The sequence below is a fragment of the Bison bison genome, unplaced genomic scaffold (genome assembly GCF_000754665.1).
Source record: "Bison bison bison isolate TAMUID 2011002044 unplaced genomic scaffold, Bison_UMD1.0 scf7180017864165, whole genome shotgun sequence".
In the NCBI taxonomy this organism is placed as follows: Eukaryota; Metazoa; Chordata; class Mammalia; order Artiodactyla; family Bovidae; genus Bison; species Bison bison.
In genome coordinates, this window is record NW_011494737.1 from 1,231,118 (window position 1) to 1,253,579 (window position 22,462).

The window sequence follows — 22,462 nt, forward strand, 5'->3', positions numbered from 1 at the left end:
TTCGATCCCTGGGTTGGGAATATACCCTGGAGGAAGGCATGGCAACCCACTCCAGTATTCTTCCCTGGAGAATCCCATGGACAGAGGAGCCTGGGGGGCTACAGTCCATGGGGTCATAAAGGGTCAAACACAACTGAGCAACTAAGCACAGCACACATGCATATTTTAATCCCAAACTCCAAATTTATCCCTGTCTTCCTCTTCCTTACCAGAATACTGTTTTCTATGTATTAGAGCCTATTATTTTTTTAGAGCCTATTTTTATAAATAAGTTCATTTGTATCATATTTTTAGATTTCACATATAAACAATATCATGTGATGTTTGTCTTTGTCTTGCTTATTTCACTTAGTATGATAATCTCCAGGCCCATCCATGCTGTTGCATATGGCACTATTTCATTCTTTTTTTTTTTTTTTCTAGACTAAAGCTGAGTAATATTGTGTGTGTGTGTAATATACCAGATCTTCTTTTTACATTTATCTGTCAATCAACTAATAGCTGTTTTCTGGGTCAGCATGTTTAAATTTTGCATCAAAAGTTTGAATTGCTGCAAAGCATTTCACTAAGTGAATGTTTCACAATACATTTAATTAAGCTCTTTTGTTAGGCAAACAAATTGATTCTGATATTTGCTATTAAAATATATATCTTTTCATGGACTTCTGTGTTTTCTTTCACTTTTAAAAAAAGATATACCTTTTGATTCATTAAATAATAACAAAGCTGTAATTCAGAAAGCCTATCTACTCTGAAATAATCTTCTCAGGAAAAATAATATCAGATAATAACAAACTATACATTGGAATGCTCACTCAGTTGTGTCCAACTCTTCACAACTCCATGAACTGTAGCCCTCCAGACTCCTCTGTCCATGGAATTCTCTTGGCAAGAGTACTGGAGTGAGTTGCCATTTCCTCCTCCAGGGGATCTTCCCAACCCAGGGATTGAACCTGCATCTCTTGCATCTCCTACGTGGCAGGATTCTTTACCACTGTGCCACCTGGAAGCCCTACTTTGTAGAGGGGATTTTAATTTCACATTAAAATGTTAACATTTAAAAAATAAATAAATAAAATGTTAACATTTAATTTACATATTCAATATGTAATCCCTATTAATGTCTCCCAAAATTACGTGTTGTTTATAAAGGCAACGCTGTATATAGATGGATTAGAGATAACAAACAGTACCTTATATAAAAACCTACTTTACTTCCATTTATTTGTCCTTTTTCTTAAAAATAATACTTTAAATGTATTTTAGAGAGCGATACATCCAATGGTTTAAATTTTCTTTGATAGTGTTAGTGTCTCCTGGGGTGAAATTACCAACATACATTATATTCCCCACATATTTTATACTTCTCAGAATCCTTCACAAGTATATTTAATACTGAACTATCAGTAACCTTCTAATACTCTGAAGTAGTTTACAAAGCTTAATTACCTTCATTTTCCAGATGAGGAAACTTTGTCCCAAATAGGTTAAGTGACTTGGCCATAAGCATACATTTATTAACAGAACCAAATAAGAACAACACATTTAACATTAATCTCGTAAAGCCAATAGTTTCTGTCACAAGGTAAGGGAGAAAGGGGAGATGGGAAAAAATAAATAATAGATGGAAAATGAGGCAAAAAGCAAAACAAAGAAAAAACATCAGCAGAAACCTCTTAAGTTCTCAAACTGGAAGGAATATAAGGCCATAACGAGACATGATAAAGTCAGTCACAGCAGATAATTCTACTACTCAGGCACACACAGAATCACAGATATGACTTTAGATATCATTAAGTTCAGCCTTACAGAAATGAAGGGCCAGCTCTAATGTTTTAGGCCTGACCTTAAATGTCATCTCTTTAAAGATGCTTTCCTTGATCACACTCTCAACAACATCTGCTATTATGCCATTTGTATAAGGTGTTCAGTAAATGTACTCTGAACAGATGAACGGGAAGACAGTCGGCTGGCTAATACAAAACAAAGGATCTAATTCATGGAAACAAATATTTTTACTTAATAAACACAAAAAAGCCCACTCAGAAATGTCAATGAATACCTAGTTTTCAATGCAGCAGTTTACTTGTGTACCAGTAAACTAAGTTTCAGAAGTGATACATTTTTGGCCTCCAGACAGTCCAAATAGATCTATATTTTAAAAGGAACTGCCTCTAAGCTGAAATATTACAACTTCCATTATCAAATAAAGCAATACTTTTTTTGAAACCAGTCTAGACAAACAGAATCTGCTGGAGTCTGAAATATTTTTCTTTTATGATCATGAACAGACATGGAGCAGCAACAAACTTAAGGCACTAAATTGTAGCCACATAAGGACTTTATTATTAAAGGAATCTTGTTCAATGTGAATTAAGAGTTGGCATGTCTGTATACAAAATGAACTAAAACCTGTGGTATAAATCAGAATGATACTGTACATGCTCATATCTGGTCCTTTTGTATATGGATTCAAAACCATTTCTTACTAATGAAGTGCTTCATTTTCCCTTCAAAACACCACTGCAATGTTTCCTAAGATATTTTGCAATTTAATGTCATATTTCATATTTTCACTTGTGAACCCTACCAGAAATACTGTAAGAAATATTTCAATACTCTTGGAAAAGCTAAAATTCAATTTGCTACTAGCTCATTATCTTTGCACAGAACTTCAGAGTTTTGATCTGATGAGAAAATTCCCTTGAGGAAAAATACTTTTAGATCTTAGTTGCATGTTGTGGGGCAAGAGAAAGGCAGATGAAAGAGACCATTTTTTTCAGAATATAAACATGATTCATGGTGTCACTGCAGGCAGCCAAACTTAGCTACCGTTAAAAAATAAATGAAAGGATCAGCTGTATCTCAGTTGAAAATTTTCAAGTATAAAGATCCAGGGGAAACATTACCCAATTTTACTTTAATCTGTTCTCTTAATTTCCTAACCAGCCTCTTGAAAATTGTTGACTGCTCACAGCCACAGACCCTTACAACTGAGAATTTACCCCACAGGTATAAATTCTTGGCTGGCTTCCCTCATGGAATTAGCCCATCACTGCTTCTTCTACAGGTCTGAGGGTGTACCTATTTTCTTTTGAGTGTTCCTTCTTAACTTTTGCATTGCTTGGCCTAATAGGAACAATAGCATCATTTGTAGTGCAATGGAGCTTAAAGAAACATTTTGACATGTATTTATTTCATTTAATTCTCACAACAATCTTTGCTGGTACATAGGATGGATATTATTATCCTATTTTTGTAAATGAGAGGTGGATTTCAGGAAGGTAAAGTAAATTGTTCTGAACAACACAGCTGGTAAGGTGTGGCTCTGGGACTGGAATTAAGATCTTGAGACTCTCTATTCAAACATTCTTTCCACTACATCCCTGTGATTTTAGATTCTGGATTCTATTGAAATTCTTTGCCAAGATGTTGACTCTTATTGAAGTAAATGAAAATTTGACCAAAATGGTATTCATAGTTTTTAAAAATGCCATAACTTCACAAGAAAGTGAAGCAATTAATATTGATGTGTGTCCACCTAGATCTTGTCACATGCTAGGTGCTTTATATGTTACCCACATTCATCAAGATAAATCAACATCAACCCCTGCTGAACTACTTTAATCCATGTGCTATCCTAAGATTCACAGGCATAATTCTAACCCATATCAGTCAGTCCTATCTTATCATCCACAAAATATATAACTTGAGGTTCAAGAAGTTAAATGACTTATTTTTCCCAAAATTGCACATCATTATATGGCAATATCAGAAACTGAAATCAGGTTGCTGGCTCTAGTAAAGTTTGAGTAAATAAAATGCATATGTTATAAACCCCACCCATAGGAAGCCAGAAATGATCAAAAAACACTTGCTGAATGTCCAGACTCTTTTGTTGACCATGATGGATACTCCATTTCTTCTAAGGGATTCCTGCCCACAGTAGTAGATATAATGGTCATCTGAGTTAAAGTCACCCATTCCAGTCCATTTTAGTTCATCGATTCCTAGAATGTCAACATTCACTCTTGCCATCTCCTGTTGGACCACTTCCAATTTGCCTTGATTCATGGACCGAACATTCCAGGTTCCTATGCAATATTGCTCTTTATAGCATCAGATATCCTGGAATGTGAAGTCAAGTGGGCCTTAGAAAGCATCACTACCACCAGTCCATTCTAAAGGAGATCAGTCCTGGTTGTTCTTTGGAAGGAATGATGCTGAAGCTGAAACTCCAATACTTTGGCCACCGCATGCAGAGTTGACTCATTGGAAAAGACTCTGATGCTGGGAAGGATTGGCGGCAGGACGAGAAGGGGACGACAGAGGATGAGATGGCTAGATGGCATCATCAACTCGATGGACGTGAGTTTGAGTGAACTCCAGGAGTTGGTGATGGACAGGGAGGCCTGGTGTGGTGCAGTTCATGGGGTCGCAAAGAGTTGGACATGACTGAGCAACTGAACTGAACTGAACTGAATGTCCAGACATTATTTTTTAATAATAGCTACATTAAAAAAGAAAAAAAAAACTTTTCAACTTATTTAGTCCTTCAGTTTCCAGTTTATTTCACAAATCATTTGATTCTCACAAAAGTATCTACTATGTATAGCATGTGTATTGGTTATATCTGCTATGTATATTACCTATTATTGCAAATTATGTATATACCAGTATCTATTGGGTTGGCCAAAAACTTTATTCAGATTTTTCTACGTTGTCTTACAGAAAAATCTGGATGAACTTTTTGTCTAATCCAATATTTGTGTATTATCCCTATTTTAGAGATGAGTGCACTGTCATTTTAAAAAGTTAAGTAATAAGCTTAAGATTTGATGGTTAAAAATTTTTAGAGAAAAAATAAAACGCAAGCTTTTTCTAAATTTGAGATATCTTCTTGCTAACATGTCAGCTTGAAAAAAGAATAGAGAAAACTGTCTAAATAAGAAAAATAGGCATATCACGATAAAATAAAGTTCAGAGCTCAGTTATACGTTACCACCTAAGTTGATTAAAAGGAATTATAAATGAACAGCAAGAATTCTAAAATCTATGATATAAAATAATCTTTTAAACACATCTGTGGAAACTCCATTAAAGAATGAACTACTTCATATAGCCCAGAAAGCCAAAAACAAAAAAATAAATACAATCAAAATCTGATCTGTAAAATCATTACTACATGGAATTTACTACAGCCACATATTGTAGAACTGAGTGCCATTCTTTTAAGTTTGAAAGAGGTAAATACATAACAAACAAAAGACATATTCTCTACACTGAAACCATTATATGTGAACCCAAGAAGTTGTATGGACTGAAATCATAAATGGCTTTAAAATGTCTAAATTTATGGATGACTTGCTTTTAACGGAGTTGGTCAGGAAAGCTCTGAAGTTAAGATAAGGAAAGAACCCTCTGTTGTGGACAGCAACATTTTGAAGATATTAAAAATCATATATTCCTTTCTGCCCAGCATCATGACCTTTATTGAAATAGATTGTTTTGCTGAATAAGATGATCAACTTCTTTTCTCAGTCTTTGCCCTCAGGTACCTACTCCCTCATTTAGCAGAATAACTCCTATCTTTCTGTTTTGGGCACACACTCTTCTATCATGAACTCTGATGGCAGCTTATTGTCTTTTCCCTAACATCTGTCTTTGGCCTGTGGTACAGTCTCAGACCTTTTGCTTAAATAAAAAATGTAGAGACACACATGTCTACTTCTTAAATCCTTATTTAGTTTTCTACTTCTATTTTTAAGAGAATAAATAGATTCAACAGAGTGTCCCCTGAGGCCAACAGACATCGCTTTTATTTTAGATACGTAAGTAACTGAATGCCCACCCTGATCTGTCTAGACATGGTTCAAACACAAGGCCCTGCAGGAACCTGGCAGGTTGTTTAAATGAGTCAAGTGGACAGGGCAGAAGCAAAGAGAAGTAGTGAAAACTCAAGTACACTACAGCCCACATGTTCCTCAACAGGGATCTCATTAAAATCTGTAAAGAGCACCTAGAGACAGTTTTGCAGACTGAGTAGACCCCGTAGGACATTCTGTGACGCCTGGAGAAAAGAGAAGAACTAGAGACCTGATATTTCCTTTCAGATAACACAGTGACACGGTAGCAGACCCTTTATCAATATGAACTTGTATATGCACATCCTGAGAAATTAGAAACAAATACCCTTCAGCTGGTACAGATGCTCTTGAAAAAATAATTATTACCGAAAGGTACTTTTTGTTGTTAGTGAAGAATGTATTTTGTTAGGTGTAACACAGCACAGGTACCATTCAAAGTTGATAAAGGCAAAACTCCTACCTTCAGATAAACTTGTAGTGTCACGGAGAACATAGTTATCTGATAATGCAAGGGAGTGAAGTTTAGGCTTAAGTAGTACAGCAGGCAATTCTGACAGAAAGGAATAAACACTTAGTTCCAGCAGTATGGAGAGCATGTAGTTTGTGGGACAATACAGATATAGATACAGATGTCCTATCCTCTGAAGGCTAAGGACCAGGGTGAAGATGAATACAATCACACATGTAGCCCTAAACCATATAATGGACCCTTATTTAAAACCTCCTTTGGGTGGCAGTAATGATCTTGTAGTTTATCAATGAATCGAATCAACATGGTGTACATCTTAAAATTACATAATGTTTTACGCAAATTACATCTTAATAAAGCTGAAGGAAAGAAACAAGTCTGAAGGTTAAAATTTTCCTAATTTTAATTCTAGACCAATGTCTTCCAGGAAAGAGCCCAGAAAAAGAAACTGACTTATTCAAAGTCACAAAACCAGTGAGGGGCAAAGCCAGGAACCAATTTCTAAGTGTCCATCTTGTATTCTTCCCTAACCAGCACTCCACCTATGATAACAAAAGAAACATACAGAGAAGACAGATTATGAACCCTAAACACGTTAGTTTTTAAATCATTCATTCTGATAAATACAGTCATTCATTCAACACATTTACTGAGGAGTTCTAGGCTAGACCCTGGGTGTAAGTTGCTAAACACAACATAAACAGCCCTGCCCTCATGGAAAGGCAGTACCCTGGGGAATTAGATGTCTACAACTTGGGGGCAATGTAGTTGAAAGCTTGTAACATATTCTTCCCTTCTTGTCTTCCACTAATCGGATACGATTTAAAACTCTTCAATTTCATAGTGGAGATAGCAGTCTCTCCTGTGGTTTATATAATAATGCCAACATTTATCATTTTTATATTTGCTCATTAAACTGCGAGAGACTCTTCATGTTGAAAGGTAGGGAAAAACCACTCCTGCCAGAACTCTGTCATCGAATATTTCTGACTTCCACACTTTAACTTTTTCTTGCCAAATCTTTCCAAATTATAGAAACTTTCTTCTAATATTGCTACGTATGCACTTTAAAGTTTCTTAATTTCTCTTTATTATGTTGCATGTAGATTCTCTTTTTACTAAAAAGATGAAGGTTATTTTAGAATCTTTTATTGTAGTCAAGATTGCTGAAGATTATATGGAAAAAGTCACAGTTTTCACAATTTTTAAAACCACTAAAATATATTACATCAGTTTATCTTAAAATGGCATTCTTTATGCCTAGGAACAGATATATTCGTAGGAGGAAATACATTTAAAATATATATTAGGTAAATAACAAAGAACTATTTAAGACTTGCATCACAAATTCCATTTGGGGGAATAGACGTTAGTTAACAGCAAAGGTATTCTTTAAAACCTCTAAATGCTTTTATTATATGCAGCTGTGAATTGGTAAAATTGAAATTGTGAGTGTGGCAGCTATTTTCCTCTCAAATGTCTCATGGTGGAGGGTGGGGAATGGGTCATAAACAAAAATTTTACCACAGTTTTTATGAAACTACACTTCCATTTTCTAACACCACTTCTCTTTTTTTTTTCTTTGTCTTTTAACATTGACTAATAAACAGATGGAAGTAATTCAAAGACACAAAGTATGTCACAAAGTCTTTTCCATACAAGCATATTTTTCAGCAAATACAGGACCTTTGTATAATTCTGCAACATCAGCTGGATAGACAAGCATATGGGAGCAAAAGTGGCAACTCTGCCACTCATATGGAGGCAAAGGCATGACTCCAGCTTTCTCCATACACAGGACACGGATCTTAGCGCTGCCTTGCCTCTGCTAATTGCAGAAAGACAACATACTGCACAATTTCCTCCAAATACGATACTTAGGAAAGAGAGGTTTGGGCTAATGACAGTGGTCATACTTAAATATTTATGTTCCTTTCCAAATTAAATAAATTCAACAAAGGAAACTAAAATCTGGCTCTGAGTGCATCAACATGTGTCCTTACTCTGTTAAAAACAACTTCAGCAAACAAAACAATAAGTGAGTTAACATTTATGCCAGAAATTGTACTAAGCATTTACATGCACCATCTACCTCATTCTAGCCCAACTCCACCCCAAGAAGTACTTTTCATCGTTAAGCTCAGTCACTCAGTGTCACTCAGTCATGTCCAACTCTCTGTGACCTGATGGACTGCAGCATGCCAGGCCTCCCTGTCCATCACAAACTCCCGGAGTTTACTCAAACTCATATCCATTGAGTTGGTGATGCTAACCAACCATCTCATCCTCTGTCGTTCACTTATCCTCCTGCCTTCAATCTTTCCCAGCATCAGGGTCTTTTCAAATGAGTCAATTCTTCATATCAAGTGGCCAAAGTATTGGAGTTTCAGCTTCAGCATCACTCCTTCCAATGAATATTCAGGACGGATTTCCTTTAGGATGGACTGGTTTGATCTCCTTGCTGTCCAAGGGACTCTCAAGAGTCTTCTCCAACACCACAGTTCAAAAGCATCAGTTCTTCAGCGCTCAGCTCTCTTTATAGTCCAACTCTCACATCCATACATGACTACCGGAAAAAAACACAGCTTTGACTAGATGGGCCTTTATTGGTAAAATAATGTTTCTGCTTTTTAATATGCTGCCTAGGTTGGTCATAACTTTTCTTCCAAGGAGCAAGTGTCTTTTAATTTCATCTCTGCAGTGACACCATCTGCAGTGATTTTGGAAACCCCAAAAATAAAGTCTGTCACTGTTTCCACCATTTCCCCATTTATTTGCCATGAAATCAAGGGACCAGATGCCATGATCTTAATAATCTGAATGTTGAGTTCTAAACCAACTTTTTCACTCTCCTCTTTCACTTTCATCAAGAAGATCTTTACTTCTTCTTTGCTTTCTACCATAAGGATGGTATCATCTGCATATCTGAGGTTATTGATATTTCTCCCGCAATCTTGATTCCAGCTTGCGCTTCATCCAGCCCAGCATTTCTCATGATGTACTGGTATATAAGTTAAATAAGCAGGGTGACAATGTACAGCCTTGACATACTACTTTCCCTATTTGGAACCAGTCTGCTGTTCCATGTCCAGTTCTAACTTTTGTTTCCTGATTTGCATACAGATTTCTCAAGAGGCAGGTCGGGTGGCCTGATTTTCTCAGCTCCTGAAGAATTTTTCAGAGTTTGTTGTGGTCCACACAGTCAAAGGCTTTGGTGTTTTCAATAAAGCAGAAGTATACATTTTTATGGAACTCTCTTGCTTTTTCGATGATCCAAGGGATGTTGGCAATTTGATCTCTGGCTCCTCTACCTTTTCTAAAATCAGCTTGAACATCTGGAAGTTCACGGTTCATGTACTGCTGAAGCCTGGCTTGGAGAATTTTGAGCATTACTTTACTAGCATGTCAAATGAGTGCAATTGTGCGGTAGTTTGAGCATTCTTTGGCATTGCCTTTCTTTGGGATTGGAATGAAAACTGACCTTTCCAGTCCTGTGGCCACTGCTGAGTTTTCCAAATTTGCTGGCATATTGAGTATAGCACTTTCACAGCATCATCTTTTAGTTTGAAATAGCTCAACTGGAATTTCATCACCTCCACTAGCTTTGTTCACAGTGATGCTTCCTAAGGCCCACTTGATTTCGCATTCCAGGATATCTGGCTCTAGGTGAGTGATCAATCCATCATGATCTTCTGGGTCATGAAGACCTTTTTGGTACAGTTCTTCTGTGTATTATTGCCACCTCTTCTTAATATTGTCTGCTTCTGTTAGGTCCACACCATTTCCGTCCTTTATTGAGCCCTTCTTTTCATGAAATGTTCCCTTGGTATCTCTAATTTTCTTGAAGAGATCTCTAGTCTCCCATTCTGTTATTTTCCTCTATTTCTTTGTACTTACCATTGAGGAAGGCTTTCTTATCTCTCCTTGCTATTCTTTGGAACTCTGCATTCAAATGGGTATATCTTTCCTTTTCTCCTTTGCCTTTCACTTCTCTTCTATTCACAGCTATTTGTAAGGCCACATCAGCAACCATTGTGCCTTTTTGCATTTCTTTTCCTAGGTGTTGGTCTTGATCCCTGCCTCCTGTACAGTGTCAGGAACCTCCAACCATAGTTCTTTAGGCACTCAGTCTATCAAGTCTAATCCCTTTAATCTATTTGTCACTCCACTGTATAATCGTAGAGGATTTGATTTAGGCCATACCTGAATGCTTTAGTGGTTTCCCTACTTTCTTCCATTTAAGTCTGAATTTGGCAATAAGGAGTTCATGGTCTGTGCCACAGTCAGCTCCCAGTCTTGCTTTTGCTAATTGTATAGAGCTTCTCCATCTTTGGATGCAGAGAATATAATCAGTTGGATTTCTGTATTGAGCATCTGGTGATGTCCATGTATAGAGTCTTTTCTTGTGCTGTTGGAAGAGGATGTTTGCTATGACCAGTGTGTTCTCTTGGCAAAACTCTATCATCCTTTACCCTGCTTCATTCTGTACTCCAAGGCCAGATTTGCCTGTTACTCCAGGAATTTCTTGACTTACTACTTTTGCATTCCAGTCCCCTATAATGTAAAGGACATCTTTTTTGGGTGTTAGTTCTAGAAGGTCTTGTAGGACTTCATAGAACCATTTAACTTCAGCTTCTTCAGCATTACTGGTTGGGGCATAGACTTGGGTTAATGTGATATTGAACGGTTTGCCTTGGAAACAAACAGAGATCATTCTGTCATTTTTGAGATTGCATCCAAGTACTGCATTTGGACTGTTTTGTTTAGTATGATGGATACTCCATTTCTTCTAAGGGATTCCAGCCCACAGTAGTAGATACAATGGTCATCTGAGTTAAAATCACCCATTCCAGTTTATTTTAGTTCACTGATTCCTAAAACGTTGATGTTCACTCTTGCCACCTCCTGTTTGACCACCTCCACTTTGCCTTCAATTCATGGACCTAACATTCCACGTTCCTATGCAATACTGCTCTTTACAGCATTGGACTTTAATTTTGCCAACAGTCACATCCACAACTGGGTATTGTTTTCCCTTTGGCTCCATCTCTTCATTCTTTCTGGAGTTATTTCTCCACTTACCTCCAGTAGCATATTGGGCACCTACCAACCTGGGGAATTCATCTTTCAGTGTCCTAACTTTTTGCCTTTTCATACTGTTCATGGGGTTCTCAAGTCAAGAATACTGAAGTGGTTTGCCATTCCCCTCTCCATTCCAGCCCCAAGTCCCGCCAAAAGTAGTTTTTCTCATTATCTCCTGTATATTGCTGAGGATATTGAGACTTGAGACAGTAACTTACTCAAACAGCTAGCATGTTTGGGAAGGAAGCAAATCTAGACAGTAGACAATAGAATCCAAAATATATTATTGGATTGACCATAAAATTTGGTTGGGTTTTTCCATAAGATGTTATAGAACTTCTTTGTCAACCCAAAAAATCACTCCAGAATACCATATAATAGTTTAGAGCAAAGTTTATTTATTTTCAACTTACTGTCTATGAAGAATATACTTTATACATATACAGCAGTCTGAATGCTCTTCAGTGGGCATTTGATTACACAAAATCTCCCTAATTTACTTTAAATGAAGAGTCCTATCTTAATAATATCAAAATAAATTCGATGTGACTGATAGTTAAAGTTATTCAAAATCTACTTTTCATTCTAAGTATTAATTAGGATTATAGCTGTATCCATGTTGGTTTTAGTTACCATCTCATCTTAAAAGTCTGTAGAGGCCAGACTTAAAAGTCTGTAGTATTCTCACTAGCAGTGTATCCCAAGCTGTTTGGAGAAATGTTACAACAGGTTTTTTTTTTTTTTTTTTTCGTGAAAATCATGACTGCATTGTTTTCTAATTTTAAAAAGCTGTACAAAAAGTAAAATCTATCCAAAGCCCTCATTACACAGAATGCAAGGCTTACACAGATATTTGATTTATACACATGAATGCAACATTAATCTTACCAATTACTTTAATTTCATTTGAAAAATGTAAGTTATTACCCTACCTCCCCCTTTTTTTAGATTCACTCTCTTTGCTTATTTTTAAATCATGACTTCTGAACATACTTCTGCTTCCAGGCATAGTTTTTTCATTAACATTTTAAGTTTGTCACAGAAATCAAAAAAATGAACACAAAAATTTTAAACTTAGTATCATAAAACCATATCATTTTTGAAACTCTAGAAGCTCTATTTTAGCATAAGCACAAATTTATATGAGAAAGTTAAATGTTTTAGTGTCCTATGAGATACCGTTACTTAGAGAAATCAGATGTTCCAAATAATTCCCACATATTCAAACTACCTGGACTTGACTGAATTCGTTCTTGTATTTGAAGATCTCACAAATATTAAGCACTTAAAAAACAATGTATTTTCACCTCTAATGGTAAACTTAATATGCACTGAAAAGTCCTTTTTTAAATGGACACATCACTTTCTTCCCTATGGCTTTGCATTAAACGTCACACAAATGAACAGCAATAATTCAGAATTAGATGGATCTATATCACCCATTCATTCTCTACTGAGAATGAACATCTATGAAAGGGAAACCCTTCTACCATTTAGCTCAAACAGAGGCAAGAGAAGTTCATGACATCTGAAAATCTACCTCTTCCAATGATAAGTGATGTTTTCCTCTGACCCAGTTCTGAGAAAGGTCACTTGCACATTAATTCTGGGCTGGCCTTGATTGCTGCTTCTGAATAATCTGAAGCTCAAAAGCAGTGAATACTCTACCATAAATTAGTTAGCTATGGGATGCAGTGCAGCTGCCTTCAGCAAAGAGTTCAGAAAAGAGTAGGCTTCTCCATTTCCGCATCCATTTCTGATTTTAGTAATTTACTTTCTTTTCTTAAATGCCACAAAATCAACCTTAGAAAGACCTACTTCACAATGATGTGTACATGAAGTGCTATGGACATACGATAGATTGTATTTCACAAACTTTTCCCATTTATTTAAATATCTGAAATACTAACAAAACCTAAACAGTACTTACTCTAAGAAACCAAAAGCCCTAGGATAATTATATTTTTAATGCCATAGTATGACCTCATTTGAGAGATCTGTAAAACTGGGTAACATTCAATTCTGTCAAATCTTTGTCTAAGGTCAAGGACTTGGACAATCAATATAATACCATAGTAAGAGCAAAGATTTACAACATATATAAATTTCAGTTTCATTTTACATTCTTGTCTCCTAAAGGCATTTGAGTTTATATAGTCCTGACTTGGATACTAAACACCTGGATTTGAATTATTGTTCTATTACTTCTTAGCTGTATTTCCTGAGCATTAATTTTATAGGAAAAGAACACTGATACCCATCTTTATCACTTTCCAAGAAAAGGGTTCATATTCGTCTCATATAAGAGATGCTCAATAACCACTACTGCTTTTCTGTTGTTTCCTTTAACTACCAGGTTTTGACAGTCTATTACGAGATGGAGTTTTCTAGGAATGCATATGCCATACAAATATTATCATCTCCCATACCCATGATATGAAAAGAATTTGTCACCTACCACCATCAAGTCTTCCAAAATTAAGTTTCAACATAACTGTAGCCAATGAAGGAAGTGATCAGAAAAGTCATTCAAATAATATCAGATATTCATGGCATTGCAAGAGCTCGATTCCATATTTAAGGAAATGCTTGCTTTTTTACTGTATTAGCTGCTATAAATGGCAGGTGTTTAGGACATTCTGATTTTCTTGGCCATTCTTACATTTCATCTGCCTATTGGCAGCAATAATAAAAACACGCTTCGGGTAACATTAATTTCCTGACAACCTCTCCAAGTGCCTTTGTATTTCAAACTTCTTTCCTCTGATGCAGTGTTATCTCACAAGCAAATCTAAACTACTATGACTGCCACTCTCCTACGTTGCTTAGGACCTTCACAATCAGACAAGGATATGTTTCCAGGAATGTCTAATGTCAGATAAACAATATTTTTCTTAATAAGAAGATTAACTGAAAAGTGATACAAATAATGTGATTCCCATATGGGAAATATTGGTGCTAGTCACAAGTAACATTTTCTCAAATTCTCACCCTTTATGGAGTTCAATCAGTCATACAACAACATCCTGTTAGAATTTTACCCCTAAAGGTTTTCTTGTATAAAGACATGGAAGTAAACCTGCACTCAGGAAGAGGCCCTGCACTCAGGAGCCTATAATTTTAAATTTAGTCTTATAGGGTATACCTAACATTTCTGAGCCTCTAACCTTTATTCTTTACATATTCTGACCCTTAAATATGATGGTTTTTGCAAGCTGCACATGTCTAAATTATTTGTACTGTGGTAATTCTAAGTAAATTGGGATCTGAAGACAAACTGGCTTACATATTTCTTTTTTTGATGTAGGCCATTTTTAATCTTTATTGAATTTGTTATAATATTGCTTCTGCTTTATATTTTGATTATATATGGCCAAAGGGCATTTGGGACCTTACCTCCTCCACCAGGGATCGAACCCACACCCCCTGCATTAGAAGACAAAGTCTTAACCCCAGGACCACCGAGGAAGTCCTCACATAAATAAATTTTAAACCATTATTGTGTCTTATGAACAGCAACCAATCTCTTTGACATGATGTTTTGAAAAGAAGACTCGGTTGACGGAATCGGGTTTTCCTGGCAACAATTTGCTATGTAATTTTAGGCATGCCACTTAATTTCTCCTGGTCTCAGTTTCTCCATTTGTAAAACAAGGGAGCAGAACTAAAGGATTTGGAAAGGTTCGTGCCAGCTCTCAGATCGATGATCTCATTTAAATCTTTTACTTAGATGAATTAAATGGCAAGTTAATAAATCATCTATTAGATTGAATGTAATGGTCTGAGTAAGGTTTTGCTGCAGAATGGCAAGGACTTGCATTTTGGTTTAATTTTTTAAATACTGGCTCTTGCCAAATTTAGAGCAAGTCAAATTTGACAGCTTGTTCTGCAAATGACATTATTACTTGAATAGAGCATTAGGCCATATTTGGAAAGTACTTCAACTAGCAAAGCAAAATAGAATTTATTATAGCTTTATTTAATGCCATGCTTCAGAAAAACCACAAATCAGTTTCATTAAATTTAAACAAAGATACATTTAAAACTTGGCAAAGGTGACTATGCTAATGAAGAATGATTACTTCTCTACCTATCAGGTACCACCAGAGTGTACATTACCACGATAAGATTTAATCTATTCAAACTCGAAACAAATGGGCTCTGTACAGAGTTCAAATGCACGATAGTTAAATTTCTCAAAATCAGATCTATTGTTCTCAAATTCTCTTTTAGAAATCCTTTCTAAAAAGAGCACACAGAGAAGAGAACAGGGAGGAGAATGTAAAATGCACTAACAAAGCTTATGTGCTATTAAAAAGGGAGAAAAAGAATATGTGAATTTTTATTCCACCTTGATCTTCTAATTAAAATAAGTCCTACAGCAGACACTGCACCTGCCAGCCAAAAGTTTATAATGAACAGAGAGACTTACTGCAGAGTGTCTTATCCGTGTTGCTCCCTCGGGCCCAAAATATTGATCCCTTTCATTGAATAAATACTAAAGTAACAACAAGAATCCATTATGTCTGACCTAACAAGAATTTTTAATTGAACAAGTTACCATCTGAATGACCATGAAACAGTGGATATACTATCACCTGCCTTTCACTTCTTAAAGCCCTAAGTATAAAGGGCAAATAATGAATGAGTTGACAAAATTATTAATTTTCCCAAGAGTGCTCTCCAAATAAATGTCCTTTGTTTTAAAGAATTAAGATAGTTTTTGCTACCTGAGAAACTCGGTCACACTTTCTATAGTATTGTAGCAGTGTTTCTCAAGAAATTATCTTGCCAATTAATAAATGATGTACTACAGGTCTAACATTTAATTTTACATAATGTTTTTCCCAAATATGGGTCATATTTTAATACATCACACACAACTAGAAAAAAAGAAAAGGAAGGCCATTTCTTTTTCTTTAGAGGAGGCTGTTAGTACTAAGTACTAAAAAGGTATGCTAGCAACTTGATGTTAAATATTTCACAGGGCATTTCCACAGGAAATAATGATATACAAATATCTTCCTTAAACGATAGAATTTACCTCGCTCAAAATAGCTTAGTCCAATAAATTCTTATATACTTTATTAGACCCTAGACTAAAACATACTTGATAGTAGGAAGACATAAATTGGGTGAATCAGCAAGTAAAAACAGATAGCTAATCTTGGGATGAAGTTCTTTACCTTGCATCTACAAAGAGGGAAAAACTGAATTCAGAAGAGAATACCTGCAATGATTTCAAATTGGAATATTAGGCCTGTGACTTTTACACTAATAAGTGGACACTGTCCACTCAAAATATGAATAACTTTCAAAAGAACTGAAGCAATATTAACTTCTCCATAAACTACTTACATTTTTTCCATTTGGATCAGTTAATACATTGGATTCATAACGAAAACAAACTAAATGTTATAGACTAAAGAGTGAAGCCCATGTTTTAGGAAATCAAACATTTACATGGGCTCATTAAAAAATGGCATGTTGGCCACTAATAATTATACATATTCATAATTTAAATAATCAGTTATCAATATTTTCTTGCCAAGATTTTGGACAAAGAGCATGCTCATATACTTCCACAAAACTTACTTAATAGTCTGTATTTTCAAAAGCATTTCCATCAATACCTCCCCGAAAATACCAGTACACTATTTATTATATAATTACAATACTTGAATCAAAGTAGCAAAATAAAAAGGGAAGACAACTAAAATATTCTATACCCTATCCAAATTTGAGGTGGACGATGCTTTACTGAAACAGATGGAGAGACGTAGTCCATGTTCAGCCTGCCTTTTAATTGAGTAGCTCTCAGTTTCTGTGAGCAAGTATGTAAGAGAGGGACAGAGAAAAGAAAACACCTTTTCCTCCTTTTTTTTTTTTTTTAAATTGAACCATGGTATTAGTAGACGGACAGTATTTTTCTTTTTTACCAAGCTGACATCAACTCACTTTAAATATTCTTTCTAGTCTGTACTGGAATGCTGAAGGGTAAAGAAGGATAAGAAAACTGACCCTCTACGTGCAAATGAATAAAAGCCGGGCTGCCTCAACTTCTCAGGCCTACTGTACAGCAGAAATGAGGACGAAGTCTACAGATTGGCCAGTCTCTGAGATCAATGATGATCAGTGGTGATATAAGAACTCACTATATAACTCATATTTTAACCATATAAATCTTTCTGAGGGAAAGGGATAGAGATTTTTATTCATGCTAAGTTGCAGCTGGGACCCTCTCTGAAAAAAAAAGAAATCCTGATTGATGTCTCTTAAATATCACATGCCAGTAATTTATTGTATAGGGTGTTTGCTTTTAGAAAAGGTTATGAAAAATATATTCCAACAGAGTTGAAACCTTAATTTTCCAACAAGAACTGCAATTGCTTTCATTTATGTAACTTGTTTGAGTTTGTTTCAATCTTTTAAATGTATTTAAAAACATGGCATTCAACACATCAAAATTGCTACTGAGCTCAGAATTATAATACTTAGACAAAATACAATACATCAAAATGAAGAATATTTACAAAAATACTATTCAAAACTAAACTGAATTCATTTATTAGCAATAGTCCAGGACATTTTCATCATTGAACATACAATTCTGAACACTAACTCTCCATTGTTCTACAGCAGTAATGTTTCTATGAGTTTATTATTAAAAACAAAGGCACTGACACTAGCCTATGGCTTACTTTAATTAGTGGACTACAATGTGAAAGTGAAAGTGTCAATCACATCTGACTCTCTGTGACCCCATGGACTGCAGCACACAAGACTCTTCTGTCCAAGGAAATCTCCGGGCAAGAATGCTAGAGTGGGTAGCCATTCCTTTCTCAAAGGAATCTTCCCAAGCCAGGGATTGAACCTAGGTCTCCCATATTACATACAGATTCTTTATTATCTGAGCCAATCAGGGAAGCCCCAATTCGGATCAATAGAATTTTTGTCAAGCATAAAATATTTTTGGAATGATTAGATTATTCTTATATATAAAACTATTTCATTCTATAAGAATGAGCGACTATAGTAGAAAAACTACTTCCTTTTTTTAAAGATAAAGGGAGAATCTTTATCCCTATATTTTTAGAACAGTCTGTAAATTGTATGTAAGAAAAATCACAGTATAAAATCCACTGTAGAACATTCCCTGCCCACAAATGCTTGTCCTAGTTCACACGAGCCTATGTGTTTGGACACTCAGTCGTGTCCGACTCTTTTCGACCCTATGGACTGTAACCCGTTAGGTTCCTCCATCTGTGGGATTTTCCAGTCATGAATGCTTGTCCAAATATGTCCAAAAACATCCAGTAAAGATTTAGTGAATCAAAGCAATATATAACAAATCTCCTTTCCTACAAAAGTATGTTAAAACTGAATGGCATCTTCTTAAGAGTCTAGAATCCCTACTCTCTAAAAGTCACCCCAAATAAGAGTCAGCTCTTTATTCTGCCTTATGAATATGTATGAGTACAATTTAATCTTTCTAAAGTATCCCTAAATGCACTTTTTAAAGGTAATATTGTAGTGAAGCACAGGAAAAGCCTAGAAAACAGAGCTCTTTCTAAAGTAGTCCTGAGTCAGAAAAAACGTGAAGAATCGAGTCCAAGCCCTTTAGGATATAGTTGTGCCAGGCGACTAGCAGAGGCATGAAGGAGGAAGACCAGACAAACTTTCTGAAAATCTATTCATTACAAAATAAAAACTTAACCTGAAATGCTACAAATTACTTTTGGATTTGTTATCAAATTGTAACTACCCAAAGAAGAATTCTAGAAACACATAAAGACTAAAAGATGTAAAATTGAAAAGGTAATATGATAAAATTCCTTATTAATTTTATACCACTATAGATAATATCCCAAATATCTATGTGCATCAATGTGCTTTTGCAAGAACTAAGGAAAAGATAAATTCCAAAATGCAAATTAAAAAGATCATTATTTTAAGTTAATCTCTTTCAACTTTGAAGTTGCACTGAAGGTCAAAAATCTTGGGTTGTAGTTAATTTTTCACATTATCTTATTATGTGTGCCAGTACCGCCCACTTACTGGAACTGACTGACCCCCACAGTATGCTATATTGCTTTAATTCAAAAGCCAGTTTGAATTAAACTTCTCATCATGTTTAAGGCTGGTAAAATTCAAAACTTGTCCATTTTAGCCAATTATCTCACTTTTCCCTCCCCGAGTAAAAACTTCTGATTTATACTTTTTATCTTATATTACTTACAACTCTTAGAGAGATTAGAACTTGTTTACAGCATAACATATACCCACTACATTCCTCTGTCACTGTTCAAAGTCACCTTATTAACTACTCTCCTCCTTTTATTCAGCCCAGGAAGATAGGAAATAATTGCTGCTGTCATGAGTTAGAGCAAAACCTAAAAGATACAGCCTGTTGCTACTGCTGCTAAGTCACTTCAGTCGTGTCCGACTCTGTGCGACCCCAGAGACGGCAGCCCACCAGGCTCCCCCGTCCCTGGGATTCTCCAGGCAAGAACACTGGAGGGGGTTGCCATTCCCTTCTCCAATGCATGAAAGTGAAAAGGGAAAGTGAAGTCGCTCTGTCGTGCACAACTCTTAGCGACTCCATGGACTGCAGCCTACCAGGCTCCTCTGTCCATGGGATTTTCCAGACAACAGTACTGGAGTGGGTTGCCATACACATATGCGGCAACCCTGGCCATGAGCCAGGGAAAAGTCAATCAATCAAAATCATCTTGGACATAATCTTTTTAATTGTGAACCTGAATATCATCAGCAGATGATGAATCTTCACCTACTAAAACCCAGTATCAATAGCAATGTCAGGAATATTTTTTTTTTAGCAAGTTGTTCTTTGGTAGATTCTATTTTTTCAAAAATATAAAAATATTAATCAGGTTGATACAGTTAATAAAACTTAGCTCAAACCGACTCGATGGACATGAGTTTGAGTGATCTCCAGGAGTTGGTAATGGACAGGGAAGCCTGGCGTGCTGCAACTCATGGGGTCGCAAAGAGTCAGACACAACCGAGCAACTAAACTGAACTGATTCTGTATATAAAGATCACTCAAATGAGTATATTTTGAAGAGTTTATCAGTTTTCTTCCTACCTTACCTAGGCAAGGATGGATGGTTGTGGAATCACATTAATACTTCCCTGCCTCTTACTAGTTTGATGGACAATATAACTTCATAGATGACTAGGTGTAGCTATGACACATAAATGCCTTTTATTGACACACATGGTCACTGGGACCTATGACTTTTGCATTGGTACCTACACAAAAGGCTTCATTTATTTAAAGAAACATTTTTCCCCAGATATAATGTATACTTTCAACACAAAGAATTTTTTACTCTCCCATTCTGGGAAACAAAAAGATATAAACAGCAAAGTTTCAGTATTGTCCACATTAGTCATAAGCCAATTATACTACTCCAATATTTCTACATTTCATTAAGAAAAAGTATGTCAGACCAGGTTTCCAATGTCTTCCAACCATATTATCTATCATTATGGATTTATAATTTGACATAAAGAAAGCAAACTTTTGTATAATACACACTGGTTCTGCTTTTGTTGAATACACACATCAGTGATTTTTAGAAAGGAAGAAAGGAGGGAGAATCTGAATTTTGATGTGATTTACAAAGACAGACCATCCTTCATACTCTTAGTATATGTCTCAAACATATTTTATAAGTCTTACCAACTTTATAATCACTCTGAGCAAAATCTGAATCCAGATAACATGGTCCTCAGCTATGTTGCTCATCTGCAGTTCTGTGTAGGGAAGGTAGTTTAAAGAAAAGGTTAATTAACACAGCTGTGGTCTACCTGGAACATTTTCTAGGCTAAGACAACTGCAATTCACTTCCCCTAAAAATCAGTTGACTGGAATTCTTGGCTTTCTCCCAGGCAGTTTCTTAAAAAGGTTACCAGCTTAATTGAATGAAATCAGTGTCTGCAACCATCAACAATTATCTCTAGAGCAATACTTGTTATTAGACTGAATAAAATCAAAGTTAGAAACCAACCACAATTACTTATGGAACAATAATTCCCAATATTGGCCGGTTTGATTGCATCTGTTACTGCTATGGAAACTTCCTGAAATCTACTTGCTTCTTCTTTCATGCAGACACCACATGGATAATAAAAGATACCAACAAGTCTATAACTTCCATTTATTTCAAGGAAAGTCAAAATTATCTTGAAGCAAATGAGTAAAAGTCCACCCTAAATGGACAAATACAGTCTGTTTTATCTGCAATCACAATGCTGTCTCCATTACATTTGCTGTTGGCCAGTGACCTGGGTCGATCCCTGGGTCGGGAAGATCCCCTCCAGGAGGGCATGGCAACCCACTCTCGTATTCTTGCCAGGAGAATACCCATGGACAGAAGTAGGCTGCAGTCCATGGGGTCTCGAAGAGTCGAACATGACTGAGCAACTTCACTTTCACTTTTCACTTTCATGCATCGGAGAAGGAAATGGCCACCCACTCTAGTGTTCTTGCCTGGAGAATCCCAGGGATCATGGAGTCTGGCGGGCTGCCGTCTATGGGGTGGCACAGAGTCGGACACGACTGAAGCGACTTAGCAGCAGCACTATTTCAGTACTTGCAGGTCCTGGAAACTTTTTTGATTCATTTGAGAAACCAGTATCCACAGTACCCATGTAATGTAGTCATAATCACATTGCACTGAATGCCTCATTAGATGACTAGCAGCACATCACACGTCATTTAAGGCTTTTTCTGGCACTTCAGAGTAGACAGATATTCCATCCAAATATGAAAGTTTTAGCAGTATTTTTTCTTCCTGCAAAATGAAGAGCTAGAACTATACATAAAAATTCAAAGAAACCAGATTTTCCAGGTTCCGTAAGGTACTATATATAAAGACAAGTGTTTTATAATTAATATTTAATTAATTATATAATTATAATTATATTTATATTTATTTATTTATTATATTATATATTATATATATATATAATATATATATATAATATATAATATATATTATATATTAAATATATA

The 22,462-nt window shown here is 35.8% G+C and overlaps 1 protein-coding gene across 7 annotated transcripts in view; it reads right to left on the reverse strand.

The window, feature by feature from the left end:
• Positions 1-22,462, reverse strand: part of LPHN3 (latrophilin 3) — a 952,179-nt gene that overhangs the window by 858,330 nt on the left and 71,387 nt on the right. The window contains exon 1 of one of the 7 annotated variants that reach the window (XM_010841641.1): positions 21,128-21,175. The exons of the other annotated variants lie outside the window; for them this stretch is intronic. The gene's annotated coding sequence lies outside the window, so the exon portion shown is untranslated. Of the gene's footprint in view, positions 1-21,127; positions 21,176-22,462 lie in introns of those variants that run through there. 7 annotated transcript variants of the gene reach the window in all.